The sequence below is a fragment of the Populus euphratica genome, unplaced genomic scaffold (assembly GCF_000495115.2).
Source record: "Populus euphratica unplaced genomic scaffold, PopEup_1.0 scaffold325.1, whole genome shotgun sequence".
Taxonomy (NCBI): Eukaryota; Viridiplantae; Streptophyta; class Magnoliopsida; order Malpighiales; family Salicaceae; genus Populus; species Populus euphratica.
Window position 1 is genome coordinate 234,159 of NW_011500213.1, and position 22,703 is coordinate 256,861.

The 22,703-nt window shown below is 37.6% G+C and overlaps 1 pseudogene; it reads right to left on the reverse strand.

Moving 5' to 3' along the window:
• Positions 1-10,642: 10,642 nt before the first annotated feature.
• On the reverse strand, positions 10,643-18,092 carry LOC105112169 (uncharacterized; annotated as a pseudogene).
• Positions 18,093-22,703: the final 4,611 nt, after the last annotated feature.

Here is a 22,703-nt window from a genome sequence, read left to right on the forward strand (position 1 = left end):
CTCTTGTGTTTCTCTCTACTCTTTCCCACACTTAATAACACAAACTTAACAGCTTATTTATACATAAATTGAGAGGCAACAGGTGGTGGTGGTTGATAACAGGTGGTTACAGGTGATGGTGGTTAGTATTAGGTGGCAGCTGGTGGTGGTGGTTGATAGTAGGTGGCTACAAGTGGTAGTTGGTGGTTGATTGAGTTTACCACAACAAATCCCCCTTTTAAACTCAATTGAGGGATGTCATACCAAGCATGAACTTCAGTCTGATAAATATTTCTCCCTTTAATGGCTTTGTAAAGATATTTGCAACTTGATCATTTGTTTTGCAGGATATTAGTTGAACTTCTTTGTTCTTCATATGCTCTCGGATAAAATGATGACATGTATCAATGTGTTTACTTCTTTCTTGATAAACTGGATTCTTGGCTAATGCAATCGCTAATTGATTATCAATATAAATCTTTGTAGGACTTTCTTGAGGAAATCCTAAAAATTTCAGCATATTCCTTAACCATATTAGATGGCATACAACTGAGTTGGCAGCAACATATTCAGCTTCACAACTTGATAACGTTACTATCGATTGCTTTTTGGATGACCATATGAAAGATAAATCTCCCATGAAAAAGACAAATCTAGTTGTGTTTTTCCTTTCATTCATATCTTTATTCCAATCACTATCCGAGTAGCCAATAAGATTGAATTTTTCACTTGAGGTATAAAACATAACTTCATTTATTGTTCCTTTAATGTAGCGAAGAATTCTTTTAGCTACATTCAAGTGAGACTGGTTTGATGTCTCTATATATTTATTGATGAGTCCGACTCCGTAAAGTATATCCGGTCTGGTACATGTCAAGTACCTTAAGCTTCCTACTAAGCTTTTGAAATAAGTTGGATCAACATTTCCAACTTACCCTTCCTCAATTCTGCTCCATTCTTAACTGGAGTTGATACCGGATTGCTGCTTTCCATCTTGAACCTTTCAAGAATATCTTTGGTGTAACCGTTCTGGGATACAAAAATCCATTCTTCTTTCTACGTTACTTCTAAGCCGAGAAAATGTGCTATTAAACCAATGTCTGTCATCTCAAACTCCTGTACCATGCTTTTCTTGAAATCTTTAAAAATGGTAGGATTGTTGCAAGTGAATATCAAGTCATCAACATATAGACACGCAAATAATATGTTGCTATCTGCTTCTTTCTTCACATATATTGCATGTTTATATGAACATTTTTTAAATTCATTGTCTTGAAAATACTTGTCAATTCTAGTATTCTAAGCACGCAGAGCTTGCTTCAAACCATAGAGGGCTTACTTCAACTTGTATACTCTGCCTTCATTTATACTTTAATGTATCCAAGTGGTTGTTCAACATAGATCTCTTCTTTTGGGAAGCTATTCAGAAATGTTGATTTCACATCGAGTTGATAGATCTTTTATCTATGTTATGCAGCTAGTGAGATCATCAGTTTGATTGTCTCTAGCCAGGCTACTGGAGAAAATACTTCTCTATAGTCAATATCTTCTCTCTGTTTTTAGCCTTTTGCCACTAATCTTGCTTTATATTTTTATACTTCACCTTTTTCATTCTTTTTTATCTTATAGACCCATTTGACACTAATTGATTTCTTATTTTCTGGTAGATTAGTCAACTTCCAAGTGTTATTCTTTTCAATGACATGTATTTCTTTATCCATTACTTCTATCCACTTCTTTTCTATGATAGCTTCATTGAAGCTAAGTGGGTCACTATCTGTAAAGAAACAAAATAGAGTTGTATCTTCCATGACTTGAGTGACATCGTACAACTCTTCTAGATTTCTCATCCTTTTTGGTCCTTCTGATGAGGATGCTGATGGTGGTGTTGATGATGATTCTAGTGTGTTTCTTCTACTGAATATAGGGAATCTGTGTGCCGGACTTTGTGGCTCATCTGCTGGACCTTCTACAAGTACTGTTGGTACATCCACTTTATCTTCAAGGATCAGATCAATGCTGATCCATTTTACTTCTTCTTAATCGTCATTCCACTGCCAAGATTTATCTTTTTCAAAGATAACATCTCTACTCTTGATCACCTTCTTTGTGATGGGATTATAGAGCTTGTATCTCATCCTTCTATCACCATATCAGACAAAGATGCATTTCTCGTTTTTATCATTAAGTTTGGTACTTTTTGCATCTAGAATCTTTGTATATGCTACACAACCAAATACTCAAAGATGAGTAATACTTGGTTTATGACCACTCCATGCTTCTTCAAGAGTGACAACTTGCAAACTTCTAGTTGGGCATCGATTCAGTAGATACACTGCATATGATACAACTTCAGCCTAGTATTGTTTGGGCAACTTTTTTGCTTTGAGTAGACTTCTTGCCATGTCAAGAATCATTCGATTCTTTCTCTCAGCTATACCACTCAACTGTGGTGTATAAGCTAGTGTTGTCTGATGTCTAATGCTTTATTGCGTATAAAAGGCTTCAAAGTCATTTATTATATATTCTCCACTTTGATCAGATCTCATGGTTTTGATCTTATAGCCATTTTGCTTCTTAAAAATTACTTTAAAATCCTTAAAACAATTGAATACTTCTGACTTCTTCTTCAAAAAGTATACCCATATCTTTCTACTAAAATCATTAATGAAAGTAATGAAGTACCTATTTTGTCCAGTTGACATAAGTTTTATGGGACCACACACATTTGTGTACACTAACTTCAGTGGCTTATTTGCTTTCCAGTTGATTTCTTAGGCAAAACTAAATATGTGATATTTGCTGATGACAAAACTCTCACAGACTTCATCTGGATGATAATTGTGGGGTATACCTTTGACCATTTTCTTGTTTGCAAGCATCTTAAACTTGTGAAATTCAGATGTCCAAGTTTTAGGTGCCAGAACCACTCTTCATTATTGGTGATAACACTCAAACACTTTGCGGCAATATATTAGATGTTTATAGGAAACATCATATTCTTGGACATCTTCACATAGGCAATTAATCTTCCATTGTAATCTTCAATTATTAGATTATAGTTTTTCATAAGAAGAGTGTAACCTTTCTCTAGAAGTTGACCTATACTCAGCAAGTTATGTTTGATAACTGGAACATAATAAACATCTGCAATGTAGCTATGATCGTCATTCTTCAAATGGATTGAGATGTTGCCTCTTCCTTTCACTAGAACTTTGGAGGTGTCTTCAAAAATGACTTGGCCTTATACAGTTTCATCTAGATCTTTAAATAGATCTCGTTGACCATATATGTGATTGCTAGCTCTAGAATCCAAATACCATATATTCTTCTGATTCTCATTTAGTCTTTATTAGACTAATAATGTAGTTGGTCCTTTGATGATGGTATACTCCTCTGCATAGTTGGCTTGTTCACGTACCTCTATTGGAGCTTTCCTTCGGCATTCAATTCTATAATGCCCAAATTAATTGCAACTATAACACTGGATATTTCTCTTATCACGGTTATTGTAATCACCTCCTCTTCCTTTAGGAGTAAATGCTTGTTGTCCCCGACCTCCTCTGGTGGTGTTTCTACCTCCTCTTCCTCTGAATCCTGTATTTCAAGATCCTTTTCCTTGAAACTGCTAAAATCCTCCTCGTCTTTGTTGACTCCTTCTATGAGTGGTATATCCACTTACTGAAATCTTCCTACCCTCTTTGAGAGACAACTTTGATTGTAAGGCATGCTCAATTGCCTTATCTCCATTTCTTTTCACAATCTTTTGCTCATGAGCTTGTAGAGAACTCATAAGCTTATCCATCATCAACTTATCCATTTTTTTAGATTCTTCAATAGCAACAATAACAAAATCAAAATTTTGATATACAGATCTCAAAATTTTCTCAATAATTCAAGCATTTGAAAGGACTTCTCCATTTCTTCTCTTCTAATTGACTATCACTATAATTCTTGTGTGATAATCAGAAATAGATTCTAATAATTTCATTTGCATTAATTCAAATTCACCTCGCAAAGATTGAAGATGAATCATCTTGATTTTGTTAGCACCTTTGTATTTTTATTGGAAAGCCTCTCATATTTCTTTTGAAGTTTCTGTGGAAGTAGTGATTTCAAAAGTGGCTTCATCAAGATCTTGATAAATGATGGTCTTTGCTTTATTGTCTTTCTTTCTATTAGCTCTCAGGAGTTGTTTCTATGCCTTTTGTAATAAATCTTCTGCTTCTTTAGACTCTGGTTCATCATAGCCATATTTAACAATCTCTATACACTCTTGTGAACTAAGAAATGCCTTCAATCTGATAAACCAATTATCATAGTTGTCTTTAGTTAGCTTTAAAATGAGTGTTTGTGTATTTTCTATAGTTATTTTGCTCTTTGAATGACTATGTCACCTTTTAGGAGCTGAATTTGAAGAAATGGACACTGTAGATAGATCTAGAATGCTCAAAATAGTAGGGAACTAGTCTGACTTCGTTGAAAATGGGTCAAAATGGGCTGAACCGGTTAGGAAACCTATTCTAGATGTCAGGCGGTTCGCTAGGGCTAAACCGGGAATATTCCATGTGGCTTGGTTGAGGCTTGGCTTGGCGGCTTGTACGGCACATCTTATACTTAGCTTGGCTAGCGGCTTGTACAACTCAGCTTGATACGGCTTATACGGCTCGGCTCGGCTCAAATATGGCACACGTGCGGCTCAATCATCACCTACCTTGGGGTGCATGGGCTACAATAGCAGAATTTAAGGTGGCATGTGTGGGCTACTGTGGTCTCCGATAAAGTTGTTTTTTACACCAGTGAGTTTGTATGGATGAATACTACATAATAGAATCATCAAAAATGGTTTTTGACAACTTTGAAAAATCAGATATATCCCAGGAACACCTTTGTTTTCTGATGAATGGGGCTCTGATACCAATTGTTGGTGGAAGAAACTACTAATGGTGGCTTTAGAACACTTAGAGAGTGTCGTACCCTCGCGAGAGCTCGACGTCGCGGCGACCCTTCATGGTAGTAGGGGTTGATGTTGGGGTCTTTGTTTTTGTGAAAAAGGGAGTCGCCACCTAGTATTATGGTCACTAGGAAAACCTAACTGGTCTTTCAAAGATTTTAAGGTAAGGGACTGGTTGCGTAAAGGGAAGGTTTTAGCACCCCTAGTATGCCCTACCTAAGGTAAGCTGCTTGGTGTTTGATTTGCCTATAATTGCTATGGTGTTAACATTCTCTAGTCCCATCAGTTCCCTAGGATAATTCTGCTATGATGTATGAACTTGGGTTCAAAATTTAAGGGAAAGAAACCTTGACCAATATGGATCATACCTTTTGGTATATCTATAGAGTGCCAAAGAGAAACGGTGCAGATCTCTCGAAGTCTATGCTAGATTTTAAAATAAATTCAGAATTTATGAATTTAAAGACAACTAAGATAGAAATCCAAGGAGATTCAATATGCTTAAGAGCTCATTTTTCCCTTAGTATTTCAAGTGTTCGCTACTCGTAAATCACAAGAAAAAAAAAACTAAGTTAGAAATCCAAAGAAATTCAAGGCGCTTTAAAAACCCATTTTTTCCTTAGTATTCCATACTTTCATGACTCATAAAATGTGAGATCAAAATTTGAAATGTCCCCAATTATAATTGAGGCTTCTTTCAAGAATACACTATGACATTGTTCTCAAGAAATTTTAAGCATAAATATGCCCTTATGTTAAAAATGAGTAAGCGGTATTCCTATTAACAATATTTGGACATTTACCTTTCATAGGTTTATTTGCCCTTATATTATTAGGGAATAATGACTTATTATTCCTAGAAAAATATTTTGATATTTACTACTTGGTTTTTTTTATTCAAATATTAACAATGGACAATAACAAATTATCCCCAATAATATTTTGAATATTAACCCCTTTTGGGGTTTTTTTATCCAAACATTACTAATGAATAACAAATTATTCCTAATAATATTTTGGATATTTATCCCTTTGGGATTTTTCTATCCAAACATTAATAGTGAATAAAAGCAAGCTCCCAAAAATGAGATTTTTGTATTTTTTGAATATTGGCCAACACCCTTTGGAATTTACAAACATATTGTAAAATCCAAGATGCAAGAAAATAATGTTTTTGTTTAAGAAATCCATGTTAAAACATTTTTTGTTTTACCTCGAATATTTGCTTCTTTTTTTGAAAAAAAGTAATTTAAAAATATGTTAGAGTATTGGCCGTATGCAACATACAAAAATATTTTTTACATTTTTAATAAAGAAAAACACTATTTATCACAACAATTAAATATAAATATCACAGCCAAAGCTGGCAAAACATCACGAGAAGCGGTTCATCAAAATCCTAAAAGTAACAATTTGAACTCCAAAAAATAACGAGTAATCGTAACGATCACACATGAACATCACAGTTAAAACTATTCAAAAAAAAAAAAAACTAAAGATGACCCCTTGAAGCCAACTTTCCACAGAAAAAAAAAATTCAGACTATGAACTCAAATCCTAAACATGGCCTAAACCATCCTCTTTAAACTGACGAGAATGAATCTGCGTGCACAAATCATACGGCAGAACCCATGACTCGACCCTTTCTGTTTTCCTAATTTTAGGAGTTATCATACTTCTTTCATGAAACAGGAAAAAAAACAACCTCAGAAGTGTACTTTTGACACCTTTGTTACAGGCTAAAATTATACAAACAAATGGCCACCTATCTCCTCTACAAACTGCAGATGGAGAGGAACAAATAAAATGACCCAAGACCCTGGCAACATGATTGCTTCATGTAAAAAGGAATTTCCCTCCTGCTCTTGCTTTCTCCTCTGGACAAATAACCCTTAGGAGCAAAAACCCTTCCCTATATAATGCTAAGACAAAACAGACTGCATAAAGGAGAAAAAGGGTACTGATGGGGAAAGTGTAAGGCTCACGATTCCTCCCAAGTAAGAAGAAAAGAAAGGAGCCCGCAGCGTTAACATACACACCTATTTAAACTCACAGCCATGGCAGAAACGATAACAAGCATGCACCTTTGTGACCAAAATAGAACTCTAATGTCTAAAATAAAAGTAGAAACCAACAACTCTTCACATAAGCTTTTATTTACTCATAGCCATGGTAGAAAAGGTAAGCCAACGGCACAACCATGTGACCAAAACAGCACTCACATGTCTAAAATAATAGCAGGAACATGTTTTCTAAAAAAAAAAAGAAACAGCAGGCATCAAGCTACACATATGACAAGGGAAAAAAAAAAAGAAGGCAGAGACTCGTACCTGCCGATATAACTTACAGACAAGGAAGTATAGAAGGATGGAAAGGCCTTTTCTTTGCTGAGTCTGAAGACCAAAGACAGCCTTACTCTTTCTGCCGTTAGGAGCTTCTTTAAAACCCTTTAGAGTTTTGTGAAATCCTTTTCGGCAAAGTAGGATGAGCTGAAAATGATCTTCCCTTTGTCCTTAAACTGATTTTCTGCTTCTCTCCCCATTAAACCTTATGTTAGCTCTCTGCTTTCTACTCTTCTCTACCCCCCTTTTCTCTCTGTATTTAAACTCTCTCTCGTATCCCTCCCTTTTTGTTTTTCTTCCGCTCTATTCCTCCTCTTTTCTCTATGTCTCTGCTTTCTCTTTTCTTTCTTCCCCACTATTTTCTTTTCGTCTCTCTCTTTTGTTTTCTCCTCCTTCCTCTCTTTTTTCTCTTTTCTTTGCAAAGCTGTCTGTTATATATGCAAGCTCAAGACCCCCCTCATTCTCTCATCTCCACCGTATGTTTTAGGGAAACAATCCCAGCCCTTAGATGATGATGAGGCTCCCCCCATGTCTTCTTCTACAGCTGGCATAAAGGAGGTGCAAGAATCGTTTCCCTTGGACTGCTCTGAGTTACAGCTGCACAGGCGTGAAACGGGGGGCTATCCTGTACATGCTAGGTTGCAGAGGGAAGGACGACAATTTCAAAAATTAGCAGGGAATGGTAGTAGAGGGACGATACTGTTCTGAAAATGCAAATAGACAGTGCCATAATGGGGCTGTTTCAAAACGGTGCCGCTTCTTTTCTCAGCTGAAGAAAGAAAAGAACAAATGCAAAGTAATGTATGACGACGTCGTTTGAATTTCTAAAAAAGAATACAGCAGCAGCCACGTAATTCATGGTGGCAGCTTTTTCTGTCATTTGCTGATCCTATCCCCTTTTTCTATTTTTTCTTTTAAAACCCGGCTAAGTTTCTTCCAATTGATATATGCAAATTAACTTACTTATTTCATTTTTTCAATTCAGTCCTGCAAAATTGAGGGGCAAAATCCTTCCTGCAGCAGAAAAGTTTTGTGGCAGAATTTTGTAACAAAATTTTATGGTAGAATTTTCATTTCCTCATCAGATATTCAAACATGAATATCTTGAGCTCCTGATATTGAAATCAAGCTATTCAAAAACCAAAATTTATCTACGCTGTAGGACTGCAAATTTCATGAAGAATTCAAGGTGAGAAAAAATCATTTTACAGAACTGAATCGGGTCATAATCTGGTTTTTGGTGAAAGAGAAACAAAATGTTCTCCTAATCTGATTCAAAACTTGACGAATGTCGAGCATCCTGATATGATTGGGAGTATAACCTAAAAATAACAACCAGAAAAATTATGATGGGAGCAGTAATGTTTCCAGTGCAACTTGGGTCGGAATCCTGCTCACGGCGGAATTCTCCACTTTCACGTCAGATATTCAAACAAGAACTCTCCACTTCTCCCACTTTCATGAAGGATAAAAAAATGAGAAAAATTCATTTTGAAGTACAAAAATTGGCTGCAACCTAGTTGGTCCTTGATCTACATCAGGAAACTGACAATGCCAAGCATCCTACTTTGACCGAGAGTTTGCCATAACAATAGCGAGCCTTAAGACCCAATAAAAGTGTAGGTCAATTTTCAACATGTCATGAGTGACAAAATATAGTCGGGATGGTTGGATATTGCGTGGAACTAGATTAGAATCAAAGCCTAGGCTCGAACCAAAAACTTACGACAACGACAGAGCCAATTTTTAGTGCAGCTTCTGAGGGATTTATCTAACCTTAGAAACCAAATAGAAAAGGAATGAATTTAGCATTTTAAATAATCCTAATCAGCCTAAGAATCCTGATAGTTTTGACAGCGAAGGGGAAGGATAAGGAAAGCAGACACCCGCTTAAACATGGTCTGAAACACATTTCCTTCTTTTTTTGTTTTTTGTTAATCTCCCCGCAAACTTGAACTAAACCCCTGCCTTCAATTTAAAAGGGGATATACACCATCTCCATTAGCGTGTATGGCTAAAAAATTGAGTAACGACAGATGCCCCCTCTTTACGAAACTTGCGAAGCTAAGACTTGAGTAGCAAGTTTTGTAAAGATAAAAAGGATTATTAAACCTTCAAAAACTTGATGCCTTCTTAACGATGGTTTCATTATCAGGTGATCTACTTGTTTTAGCACACTTCACATCTTTATTTTTATTTTTATTTTTTTTATTTTCTTTTTTAGAAAAATTCGATGTTTTTTTCTAAAAATGGTCTCAATGTCAGGTGACTGCCCGTTTTTAAGATTTGTTATTTTAGAAAAAATCCATGCTTTTTCTAAAAGAAATGGTCTCAACGTCGGGTGACCTGCCCGTTTTAAGATTTTTTTAGAAAAACTTCATGCTTCCACGCTTTAATGGTCTCAATGTCGGGTGACCTGCCCATTTTAAGATTTTTTAGAAAAACTCCACACTTTTTCTAAAAGAAATGGTCTCAATGTCGGGTGACCTGCTCGTTTTAAGATTGTTTAGAAAAACTCCATGTTTTTTCTAAAAAGTGGTCTCAATGTCGGGTGACCTGCCCGATTTAGGATATTTTAGAAGAACTCCACACTTTTCTAAAAGTGGTCTCGATGTCGGGTGACCTGCTCATTTTAGATTTCAAAAGAAATCATGTTACCTTAAGGAACGAAGTAATGCTGGTTTACAATTCTCCTCCGCAGTTTCATTGACTTGAGATTTTGTATGTCAACGGTTCCTAACAACTTGGAACTATTTTGGCTTTCGCCACACCTTTCCTGCCAGGTTCATGTTATGACAATATAGTATGCATACTTTTGTTACCTATTTTGGAAACATAGGTCCACCTTTCCACTGTAGCCTTCTTTGAGCTCCTGTTTCCATTTATTTTCCTCTCTTGTCCTTTTGAACCAGAATATGCTCCACGTGCTATATTTCCTTTTCATGCTTGATGAAAAGATCTCCAGTTCCTTATAGGGCCCTTTCTTGCTCCATTGAATATTGCCTTTTTTACTGATGTTTTAATTGCCTTTTTTATTTTCAAGAAATTATTTTAAAAGGAAAACCCAAAAAATCTGGTTTTGTCCATGAAAACTGAAGCTTCCAATGCAATCGTTATTATATTTTAAGAAAAATTTCTTTCCCCCCGTGTGGTGTGCAATATAGGTCAGGTTTGACTTTTGGTTTGGTTTTCTCCAAATTAGGCATTGGTTGAGCATATTATGATTCTTTAGTCATATGTGAAATCGGTACTTTTAAGTAAAATGTTTCAAATGTTAAGAGATCACGCGCTTTATGCAACAATGGTTCTTTATAGAAAGAATTAATGGCCAAACTTTATTTTATTGACTGGGAAACCATGGAATACATTAAGCATAATATTTTTTTATAGAGTCAGAATTCACAAGTCTAGCTAAATCTTCTCCATCCATTCTAGATAACAATAGAGCTCCTCCTGAGAAAGCTTTCTTCACCACGTAAAGGCCATCATAGTTGGGTGCCCATTTACTCTGATCTTCTCCTGGTAAAGGCAATATTTTCTTCAGTACAAGGTCTCCTTCCTGGAATCCTCGAGGTCGAACCTTTTTATTATATGATTTGACCATCCTTCTTTGGTAGAGTTAATGGTGACAGATTGCAGCTATTCTCTTCTCACTTATCAGATTCAGTTGTTCGTATCTAACTTTCACCCATTCTGCCTCTTCTAGCTCAGAGTCGATCAGTACTCTCAATGATGGGATATCTCTACTTCTAAAGGCATCATTGCCTCCATTCCATATACCAAAGTGTACGGGGTAGCTCCTGTGGAAGTTCGAACTATGGTGCGGTATGCATGAAGGGAAAATGGCAACATCTTGTGCCAATCCTTGTAGGTGACTACCATCTTCTGAATAATCCTCTTGACATTCTTATTGGCAGCTTCTACTGCGCCATTCATCTTTGGCCTATATGGTGAGGAATTGGAGTGCTTGATTTTCCATTTAGCACAGAGTTCTATTATCATCTTTCCATTAAAGTTCTGGGCATTATCGATTATAATCTTTTCTGGTGGGCCATATCGACAGATCAAATCTCTTTCAATAAATTTCTTCACCACCTTTTGTGTTATATGAGCAAATGATCCAGCTTCTACCCATTTCGTAAAGTAGTCGATGTCTATGAGAATAAACCTATGACCATTGCTGGCTTTTGGGTTGATAGGCCCAATCACATCAATTCCCCACATTGCAAAAGGCCATGGAGATGTTAGGTTAAACAGGGGAGCTGGAGGGGCGTTGATTTTGTCACCGTACACTTGGCACTTATGGCATTTTCAGACATAGTCAATGCAATCCTTTTCTAATGTCATCCAAAAGTAACCGCCCCTTTGTATTTTCCTAGCCATAATGTGTCCATTAGCGTGTGTTGAGCAAATCCCTTCATGGACTTCTTGTAATGCCTTTCTTGCCTCGACCTCATCCAAACACCTCAACAAAGTCCCATCAGATGATTTCTTGTACAAAATCTCCCCATCAAGATAGAAGTCCATTGCTAACCTCCTCAAGGTCTTCTTATCAATTTTGGATGCCCTCATGGGGTATGCCTGGTTTCGGATAAAATTTCTTATATCATAGTACCAAGGGTTTCCATCTATCTCTCCTTCGATTGAGCAGCAATGCGCTGGGTTATTTTGGATATCAATATGAATTGGTTGTATGTTGCATCCAAAATCTATTCTAGCCATAGCAGCTAGTGTGGCTAAGGCATCAGCAAACTGATTTACTTCTCTTCCTAGATGGGTAAACTCTATTTCCTCAAATTCTCCAGCCAGTTTAGACAGGTATTCTTGGTAAGGTCTCAATTTCTCTTCCTTGGTTTGCCATTCTCCTTTCACTTGGTAAATAATCAGCATTGAGTCTCCATACACATCTATCTTTCTGATATTTAGCTCCAATGCAGCTTCTAACCCGATGATGCAAGCCTCATACTCAGCCATGTTGTTAGTGCACCCAAACTATAACTTGACTGAAACCGGATACTGTTTGTTATTAGGGGAGATTATCACTACACCTGCTCCATTACCACATACATTTACAGCACCATCAAAGTACATAGTCCATACGTCTGATTTCCTTTCCTCGACTGAAAGCACATCTTCGTCAGGAAAGTCAAAGTTCAATGGCTCATAATCTTCCATAGCATTGTCAGCCAGGTGATCAGCAATGGCACTCCCTTTTACAGCTTTCCTTGTCATATATACTATGTCATATTCAGCCAACAGAACTTGCCATCTTGCAATTCGGCTTGATAGATAGGGCTTTTCACATATGTACCGCAACAGATCTAATTTTGAAATTAACCATGTGGTGTGATACAACATATACTGGCGTAACCTTTTTGTAGCCCATATGAGTCCGCAACATAGTTTCTCAATTACAGTATACCTAGCCTCGCATTCTGTAAACTTCTTGCTTAGGTAATAAATGACCTTTTCTTTTCTTCTGGTCTCGTCATGTTGGCCAAGTACACATCCCATCGCTATTTCAGTTACTATTAAGTACAATATCAACAGCCTTTCTGGTATAGGAGGAACAAGCAGGGGTGGATTTAGCAGGTACTGCTTGATTTTCTTGAAAGCCTCTTCGCACTCTTCATTCCAAATTCCAGGATTCTTCTTCCTTAACAAACGAAAGATTGGATCGCAAGTCGTGGTTAATTAGGATATAAATCGAGCAATGTAATTTAACCTTCCTAAGAATCCTCTTACATCCTTCTCAGTCTTAGGAGCTGGCATACATTGAATAGCCTTTACTTTGTCAGGATCCACTTCTATCCCTTTATCACTCACCACAAATCCCAACAACTTCCCAGATTTTACACCAAACGAACACTTTGCTATATTTTCTTAGTCTTTCAAATAATTTCTTCAATATTTGGACATGATTCTCTCCTTCTCTAGATTTAGCAATCATATCATCCACGTATACCTTAATCTCTTTATGCATCATATCATGAAATAAAGTCACCATAACCCTTTGGTAGGTGGCCCCGACATTCTTTAACCCAAATGGCATGACCTTGTAACAAAAGGTTCCCCATGGTGTTACAAATGTTGTCTTCTCCTTATCTTCTTGCGCCATTTTTATTTGATTGTAGCCCGAAAATCCATTCATAAAGGAATACGTGGAGCTTCGTGCTGCATTTTCAACTAGCATATCTATGTGTGGCAATGGAAAATTATCTTTAGGGCTAGCCCGGTTTAAGTCCCTAAAGTCCACACAAACTCTGATCTTACCTTCCTTCTTGGGCACTACCACTATGTTGGACACCCATTGTGGGTATTTCACTACCTCTAGAAATCCAACATTCCACTGCTTTTCAATTTCTGCCTTTACTTTGATTAAAATCTCCGGATGAGTTCTCCTTAACTTTTGCTTAAATGGCTTGCATCCTTCTACTAATGGTACCCTATGTACTACGATATCAGTATCCAAACTAGGCATATCCTCGTAAGACCAGGCAAAGACATCTACATAATCTCGAAGTAGTACAATAAACTCTTCCCTTTCTTTAGGAGTGATCATAGTCCCTATCTTCAGCTCTCTCTTAATTTCTTCAGTGCCCACATTTATGGTTTCAAGTTCCTCTTTAGCTGGCTTCCAAGCTTGCTCATGCTGCTCTATCAGTTTTGTGAATTCCTTAATGTTATTTTCATCCCATTCTTCCTCTTCTACTGCTACTATATATTCTTTAAAGTTTGGCCATTCATTCTCAATGTAAGGTGTAGGTGTTGTTGTGGAAGATCCGCTTTCAGATTTCCTGAAAGCGGAAAGTGATGTGTAAATGCACATTAAAAATATAAAGATAGACTTTGAAAATGCATGATCTCATTAAAAGGAAAAGGTTGGCTAAAAAACATGAAAAAAAATCAATTGACATCTTGAGCCTCGATTGTCAATCAAAATAGAAAGGAAAAACAAACAACAACAGATAATATCATAGTCAAACAAACATTGTTGATTACATTTTAAACACCAACGGAGCTTTTTGGGTCTCCCAATTCTAGAACTTCTCCCCCTTTGCTAGCTTTCAAACGAAGGTCATGGCGGCAACTTCTTCCCGCGTATGGATGGTTAATTGAGACATCTCTTCTTCCCTTCTTCCAACTTCAGTCTCCTCCATAATGCCTTTAGCTTCATCTTCCTCTAGGGTGTTTATGTTCATAGAAGAGAGTTTTTGAAAAAAGTTTTCAGGTCCCTTTTCAGGTTGCATCACATATATAGCCTTTGGGAATGAAACCCTGATTGGAGGGATGGCTAAGTTTTCTTCTTCAGGTTCCCTTCCTTCAATCCTGGCCATCCTCTTCTCCCTCTTTGCACCAGCAGCTCGCTTGTAATCCTCTTTCTTAGGCTTATACCCAAGACCAAACCTTTGTTCTGCAACTTTTAGCTTTGTTATGTTAACCCTCTCAGGTTTTCCAACTTTATCATCATATTGGAAAGGAATCTTGTACTTCAAAAAGCTTTTAGCAGCCATTCTGGTGGCCTTTGAGATCTCAGGTTTCCTCACCTCAGTGTTTTCAAGCACCCACTCGGTATTCACAACCTCAAATGCATGAAGATTTCCATCCCTATAGTCTTCAGCTTCAATGAATGGAACTGCCACATTCCTCACCATCGATATAGTCTCCTCAGCCTTAACAGTAACCAAAACACCATTGGCAATGTATTTCAAGCATTGATGCAGCGAGGAGGCGACAGCTCCCGCAGAATGTATCCATGGCCTTCCTAACAACATACTATAGGAAGGGTGGATGCCCATCACTTGAAGGGTTACTAGAAAGACTTGTGGACCTACGGCTAGTTCAACCTCAATTGTCCCTATCACCTGTCTAGGCGAGCCATCGTAAGCTCTGGCCGTCATCAAACATGGTTGCATATGTGAGGGATCTATCGGCATTTCATCCATTATATGCCTTGGTAACACATTAAGGGCTGAGCCATTATCAATAAGAACTTTGCCGATAAGACTTCCTTTGCATCTAACCGTGACATATAGGGGCTTATTATGTCCAATGCCCTCAATGTCAAGTTCATCTTCCGTAAAATACAGGTAATTGGCAGCATGAATCCTCCCTACTAGATGCTCCATAGCTGTTTGTTCTATATCTTGGGGCACGTAAACCTTATTCAATACTTTTTGCAAAGCATTGCGATGCGGCTCAAAGCTGAGTATTAATGACATGATGGAAATCTTTGTCGGAGTCTTCTTCAGCTGATCCACTATACAGTACTCACTATGCTTCATCACCTTCAGGAACTCATTTGTCTCTTCCTCAGTCATAGGTTTATTCACCTCTAGCTCTTTATCAAAATCAATAGCTTCTTTGCCCTTAGTTTTTCTTTGTTTCTCTAATTCCTCAGGCGTGAAATAACAACCACTCCGGGTTAGTCCACTTACCTCAGTTTGGAACAAAGGCAAAGGAACTTCAATACTTGATGTATAACCATAATTACCTGGCATCATTTTGTAGTTAATTTTGTTTGCAAAGGAGGTCTTAGTCAAAACCAACTTCGAGAGCCCATTAGTTGTTGATTGGACCCTACACTTCTCTATCATCCCTATCTCTCTATTTTCTTCTACAACTTCAACTCTCAGCTCTCCTAGAGTTAACATTCTTGTGACCTTTTGATGGAACTCGATGCATTCATCAATATGATGCCCTTTCCTTTTATGGAATGGGCAAAAGTCACATTTCCCTATGCAACGTCCATTCGATCTCTCTAAATGTCCAGACTGTACCAACATATCATACAGCCTTGTCATGGTCACTTTTAAAATCTTTCCTTCATTACCAATCTCCATGACATTCACCTCACTACTACCAGCAGCATGTTTGGGTAAAGGATTCGTACTCACATTAGGTGAATCCTCAAAAGTGATCCATCCAACTTTCATCAGCTGTAACACCCTTTTCTTAAAAGCAACGCATGTCTCAATGCTATGACCTGCATTACCAGCATGGTATTCACAAGTCACTTTAGGATTATATCAGGCAGGGAAAGGTGGTTGCATAGGTGGTACCGGTATAGGAGCTATTTGCCCAATACTTAGTAATTTGGCATATAACTCCTTTAGGGTTATTGGTAAGGGTGGTAACTGTTCTTCTTTATCCAAGTTGTTTCTCCTTTGGTAATTGCTTTGGTTATTTGTTGGGAATTTTGTTCGATTAGGTTGGTTTAGGGTGAAGGGTTTAGCAAAGTTGATATTAGCGACTTGGGAGGTAGGTGTTTGGTAGTTTTGGCAGTTTTTGCCTTTTCCTTTATAGCCACCTTCTAGGCTATGCACCTCAGTTTCTTTTCTTTTTACAATGAAACCCTTCTTCTTTACAGGTTCTGCAATTCTCCCACTTCGGATTCCTTGTTCAATCCTCTCGGTAATCCGCACAGCATCATAGAAATGCTGGGTTGAGCTACCCATAAGGTGCTCGTAGTATGGAGCCCTAAAAGTATTGGCGAATAATGTCACCATTTCCGTTTCTATTAGCGGAGGTTGCACATGGATGGCTTGGTTTTGCCATCTTTGAGCATAAGCCCTTACAGACTCTTGATGTCCTTTCTCCATGGTCATAAGACTGGTCCTATTAGGAGCGATCTCAAGATTGAACTTGTATTGCTTTAAGAAAGCATCTGCCAGGTCCGCCCATTTTTTGATCCTCATGTTGTCAAGCCTCATATACCAGCTGAGGGCAGACCCTGTTAGGCTATCCTGAAAGAAGTAAATCAATATCTTATCATCATGGATAACTTCTGCCATCTTATTGCAGTAAGATCAAAGTGGGTGTTTGGGCATTCCATCCCAGTATACTTAACAAACTCTGGCACTCGGAACTTCTTTGGAATTACAATGTAGGTACTAAGCATACTTCAGCTGCCCTAATAGGATCAAATAAATCATTTCCTTCAACCGCCCTTAACCTCTCTTCCAAAGCAGTCCACTTATCATCCCTCACATGATCAGAAAGTCTGACATCATGCGGGTCTTCGGTTGTTAAATCCATTGCAATGGGAATTCGAATGGGCTGAGCCGGATTAGGATGCTGCTTGTTTGGAGTGTTTGCCCTATATTCTGAGGTGTAACAGGGATTTGAGCCGCTGGTGGTGCTTCATCGGGTCGGGTAGATGTTCCTTCTCCATCTTTAGCCCTCAATAATTGCTAGAGTAGACCAGTTAGATGTACGACATCATTCCAAACTGCCTCTAGCTCTCCTTGGTATTGAGTTTCAAGGTGTGACCTTTCTTCGTCTTCCATCCTTTTCCTTAGTCTAGTGTTGTGGATTCTAGCAGGGGGACCTATGTTTCACAACCTGCCGTGCATGCATAGATTTATAAGAAAATGCATGATCATGATGAGAATGCCTTGCATATCAGATATGGATGTGGTCTTCTCGTGAATGATTATAGGCCACCACTTTGTAAACATAGTTTCCCTTGTCACATTGCTTGTTAGGAGTAATGCCTTTTGAGTTGTTTGTTTCAATAAGCTCGAATTAGAGACAGATTTTGCATAAAAGGTGGGTCAATGCCCTTCTCATTAATGCTTGATAAGTTCATTACATTTTTAGAAATATAAAAAGAAATAGAAAATACATTAATCTATTTCCTCTACCACCTCTCTAGCCAAAGGTAAGAAGGCAAAGCCGCGATTCTCGATTTTCCCCCAAAAGGCATCAGTTTCAGCTAAACTTCGATGATAACGAATGATGTCTCCTCCCATATTTCGAGCATTGATTCTAACAATCCGAGCATGTGCAGCTGCTTCGTCCATTTGCTCATCCATCTAAGTCATCTTTTCTATGAGCAACATATTGGTTTTATTCAATGCAGCATTGTTGGCATCGATTTGATCCTTGTGTTTTTCCATTGTCACTAGCTTCTCATCCAAATAATTCACCTTTTCGCGTTCCTTATCAAGCTTTATCCTTAGAAGTTTCACCTCATTCCTCTTAGCCGCTAACTCAGCCTCAACACCTTTTTTCTTACTTTCCTCTTTTGCAAACTCAGTCAATTGGCTTTCCAACTCCATATATTTCTTACTTAGTTCCTCATATTTTCCAATTCTATCCATCAGCTCAACTTGAATTTGTGCAAATTTCTCTCGGTAATATTCTGCGCTTCCTTGACAGTCATTAAAGTCAATCTTCAATGCTTCAAGTTCAGAGCAGTTTTGCATCCAATCTAAGCTCAATCCTCTTAGCTCCTTCTCACTTTCTTCCCTAGCCATCTTCTCCTCTCCTAGCTTCGCCTCAAGCTTTGATATTCTCGCATCCCTAGACTGTATTTGCTCATATAGAAAAGCTCTCCTTTTGTCCCCTTCAAGCATTATTTCATCTAACAGTGTCTTGTCTTTTTTACTCTTGCTTAATTCTATCTGAAGCTTTTCAACTTGTCTTCTCAGCTCTTCTTCACTACTGATCCTTTTCCTTTTATTCGGCTCTTCAACAACTTGGGAAGATCTGACTTCCAAGTAAGGCATAACCGAAGTAACTAGGTGTCTCCATCTTGTGTATTCTTCACTAGCACTTGGATCCCTCAAACCTTTCATCTCAACCAAAACCAGATGCTTCCAATCTTGTTTGATGATCTCCAAAACTTCTTATGCCATGGGATCCTTGAACAAACCAAAAAATTGAGCAATTCCCATGGTCCTTGGAACAAACCGTATGCCCCCAAGTTGTCTTATCACAAGGGCAGGAGCATAACTTACATAACTTGTGATCCCTACCAAAGACACCCAACGTCTTTGCCCACAACTCACTAAGACATCCACTGTAGTGACCCACGAGGCTCTCCACTTAAAATTACTATCAGGCAAATTTTCTAGTTTGCCTACCCAGCCTTGGTTGTCTAAACCTCCCCATTCTTCTTCTTCCACTATCCTTAATGGTCTTTGGTTAAACCACCAAAAATTATTGAAGATAGGCTTTTTGGTCTCAATATGGCTAACCATCCAGATATACAACTACGTACAACACCTCATTGCTACCTTTCCAGCCCTTCTACAATGGTTAAGCATCAAGATGGTTTCAGCTAAAATAGCAGCCACTGGATTGATTTGGGTATTCTCATATTCTACATAAGCAGTTGCAGCATCCAAACTTATTACACCTGTTTGACTTGGGAATAATACCAAGCCAAACATGCCCAAGGCAATCAATCTTTCTTTTTCTAATCCTGACTTCTTTTCCAGTTCAATTTCTAGTATCTTCCATTTCAGACTGGTAGCATTCTTCTCCAAAAACTTTTCTAAGTTGGAGATTCTGAGCAGCCTCGACAATTCGGGGATGATCTTGTCAGATCTCAAAGGAAAGTAAACCCTATGCAGCTGGTTTGGAAACTCAGTCAACATCCCGTATTCCTCCATAGTGGGACATAGGTCTATGCTCCCAAAAGAAAAACAACGGTAATCCAGATCCTAAAAGTGAACTAGGGCTTGAACTACTGAGTTTAACACTTCTACCTTCGCAATCTCTGCTAAGCATCCATATTTCCTAAGAAATGCGATCTCATTCACATTTTGGAAGTGAGCTATTAACTTGTTCACCTCATTCACCGTGCAATTCAGATTCTTGATTGGCGATAACTTCTTAGCATCACTCCTAGGGCAGTCCCCTTCAGTCAATTATGACAGTTCAAAATTTTTCCCATATTCAATGAGGGAAAATCTAGCAATGGTGGCCATTTCATTCACAAGTCTTGCGATTCAAAATGCTTTCAGGTTAAACTTGTTCTTTATGCAAAAAGATATTATGGAGCATACATCCTAAGGATAGGTTCTAGGTTTTTTACGTGAGACATTGGGCAGGTTTGCTACTTGGTCTCTAAAGAGGGTCTCTTGCTGTCCTAGTGATCACCCTCGTAAAGGTAATATGGGGACTCAGTAGATAGTGGGATGGCACGTATACCAATCACTACCAATCTAAGCACTTAGCAAAAAGTTGGGGTTTACACAAACTTAAACCTTGACTCAAGTCATAAGGCAAGCTGCTAGTCCCCCACCTAACTTAGTTTAATGTGTGTGCTCTTAAAAATATAATAATAATAAAAGTGATGCATGATAGGAAGCAATAAAATCCATATCCATATCTAATACACCATGCGTGACAGGATGTAAAAGTGCATGTTAAAGCTTTTAAATAGAGTAAACCATTCATAGCAAGAAAGGAATAAAAACCAACAACTCATAGCATAAACAAAAAAACTACCAAGCCTAGTCCAAGGGTCCCCAGTGGAGTCGCCATCCTGTCGTACCCTCGCGAGAGCTCGACGTCGCGGCGACCCTTCATGGTAGTAGGGGTTGATGTTGGGGTCTTTGTTTTTGTGAAAAAGGGAGTCGCCACCTAGTATTATGGTCACTAGGAAAACCTAACTGGTCTTTTAGAGATTTTAAGATAAGGGACTGGTTGCGTAAAGGGAAGGTTTTAACACCCCTAGTACGCCCTACCTAAGGTAAGCTGCTTAGTGTTTGGTTTGCTTATAATTGCTATGGTGTTAACATTCTCTAGTCCCATCAGTTCCTTAGGATAATTCTATTATGATGTATGAACTTGGGTTCAAAATTTAAGGGAAAGAAACCTTGGCCAATATGGATCATACCTTTTGGTATATCTATAGAGTGCCAAAGAGAAACGGTGCAGATCTCTCGAAGTCTATGCTAGATTTTGAAATAAATTCAGAATTTATGAATTTAAAGACAACTAAGATAGAAATCCAAGGAGATTCAATATGCTTAAGAGCTCATTTTTCCCTTAGTATTTCAAGTATTCGCTACTCATAAATCACAAGAAAAAAAAACTAAGTTAGAAATCCAAGGAAATTCAAGGCGCTTTAAAAACCCATTTTTGCCTTAGTATTCCATACTTTTATGACTCATAAAATGTGAGATCAAAATTTGAAATGTTCCCAATTATAATTGAGGCTTCTTTCAAGAATACACAATTACATTGTTCTCAAGAAATTTTAAGCATAAATATGCCCTTATGTTAAAAATGAGTAAGCGGTATTCCTATTAACAATATTTGGACATTTACCTTTCATAGGTTTATTTGCCCTTATATTATTAGGGAATAATGACTTATTATTCCTAGAAAAATATTTTGATATTTACTACTTGGTTTTTTTTATTCAAATATTAACAATGGACAATAACAAATTATCCCCAATAATATTTTGAATATTAACCCCTTTTGGGGTTTTTTTATCCAAACATTACTAATGAATAACAAATTATTCCTAATAATATTTTGGATATTTATCCCTTTGGGATTTTTCTATCCAAACATTAATAGTGAATAAAAGCAAGCTCCCAAAAATGAGATTTTTGTCTTTTTTGAATATTGGCCAACACCCTTTGGAATTTACAAACATATTGTAAAATCCAATATGCAAGAAAATAATTTTTTTGTTTAAGAAATCAATGTTAAAACATTTTTTGTTTTACCTCGAATATTTGCTTCTTTTTTTGAAAAAAAGTAATTTAAAAATATGTTAGAGTATTGGCCGTATGCAACATACAAAAATATTTTTTACATTTTTAATAAAGAAAAACACTATTTATCACAACAATTAAATATAAATATCACAGCCAAAGCTTGCAAAACATCACGAGAACCGGTTCATCAAAATCCTAAAAGTAACAATTTGAACTCCAAAAAATCACGAGAAGCGGTTCATCAAAATCCTAAAAGTAACAATTTGAACTCCAAAAAATAACGAGTAATCGTAACGATCACACATGAACATCACAGTTAAAACTATTCTAAAAAAAAACTAAAGATGACCCCTTGAAGCCAACTTTCCACAGAAAAAAAAAATTCAGACTATGAACTCAAATCCTAAACATGGCCTAAACCATCCTCTTCAAACTAACGAGAATGAATCTGCGTGCACAAATCATACGGCAGAACCCATGACTCGACCCTTTCTGTTTTCCTAATTTTAGGAGTTATCATACTTCTTTCATGAAACAGGAAAAAAAACAACCTCAGAAGTGTACTTTTGACACCTTTGTTACAGGCTAAAATTATACAAACAAATGGCCACCTATCTCCTCTACAAACTGCAGATGGAGAGGAACAAATAAAATGACCCAAGACCCTGGCAACATGATTGCTTCATGTAAAAAGGAATTTCCCTCCTGCTCTTGCTTTCTCCTCTGGACAAATAACCCTTAGGAGTAAAAACCCTTCCCTATATAATGCTAAGACAAAACAGACTGCATAGAGGAGAAAAAGGGTACTGATGGGGAAAGTGTAAGGCTCACGATTCCTCCCAAGTAAGAAGAAAAGAAAGGAGCCCGCAGCGTTAACATACACACCTATTTAAACTCACAGCCATGGCAGAAACGATAACAAGCATGCACCTTTGTGACCAAAATAGAACTCTAATGTCT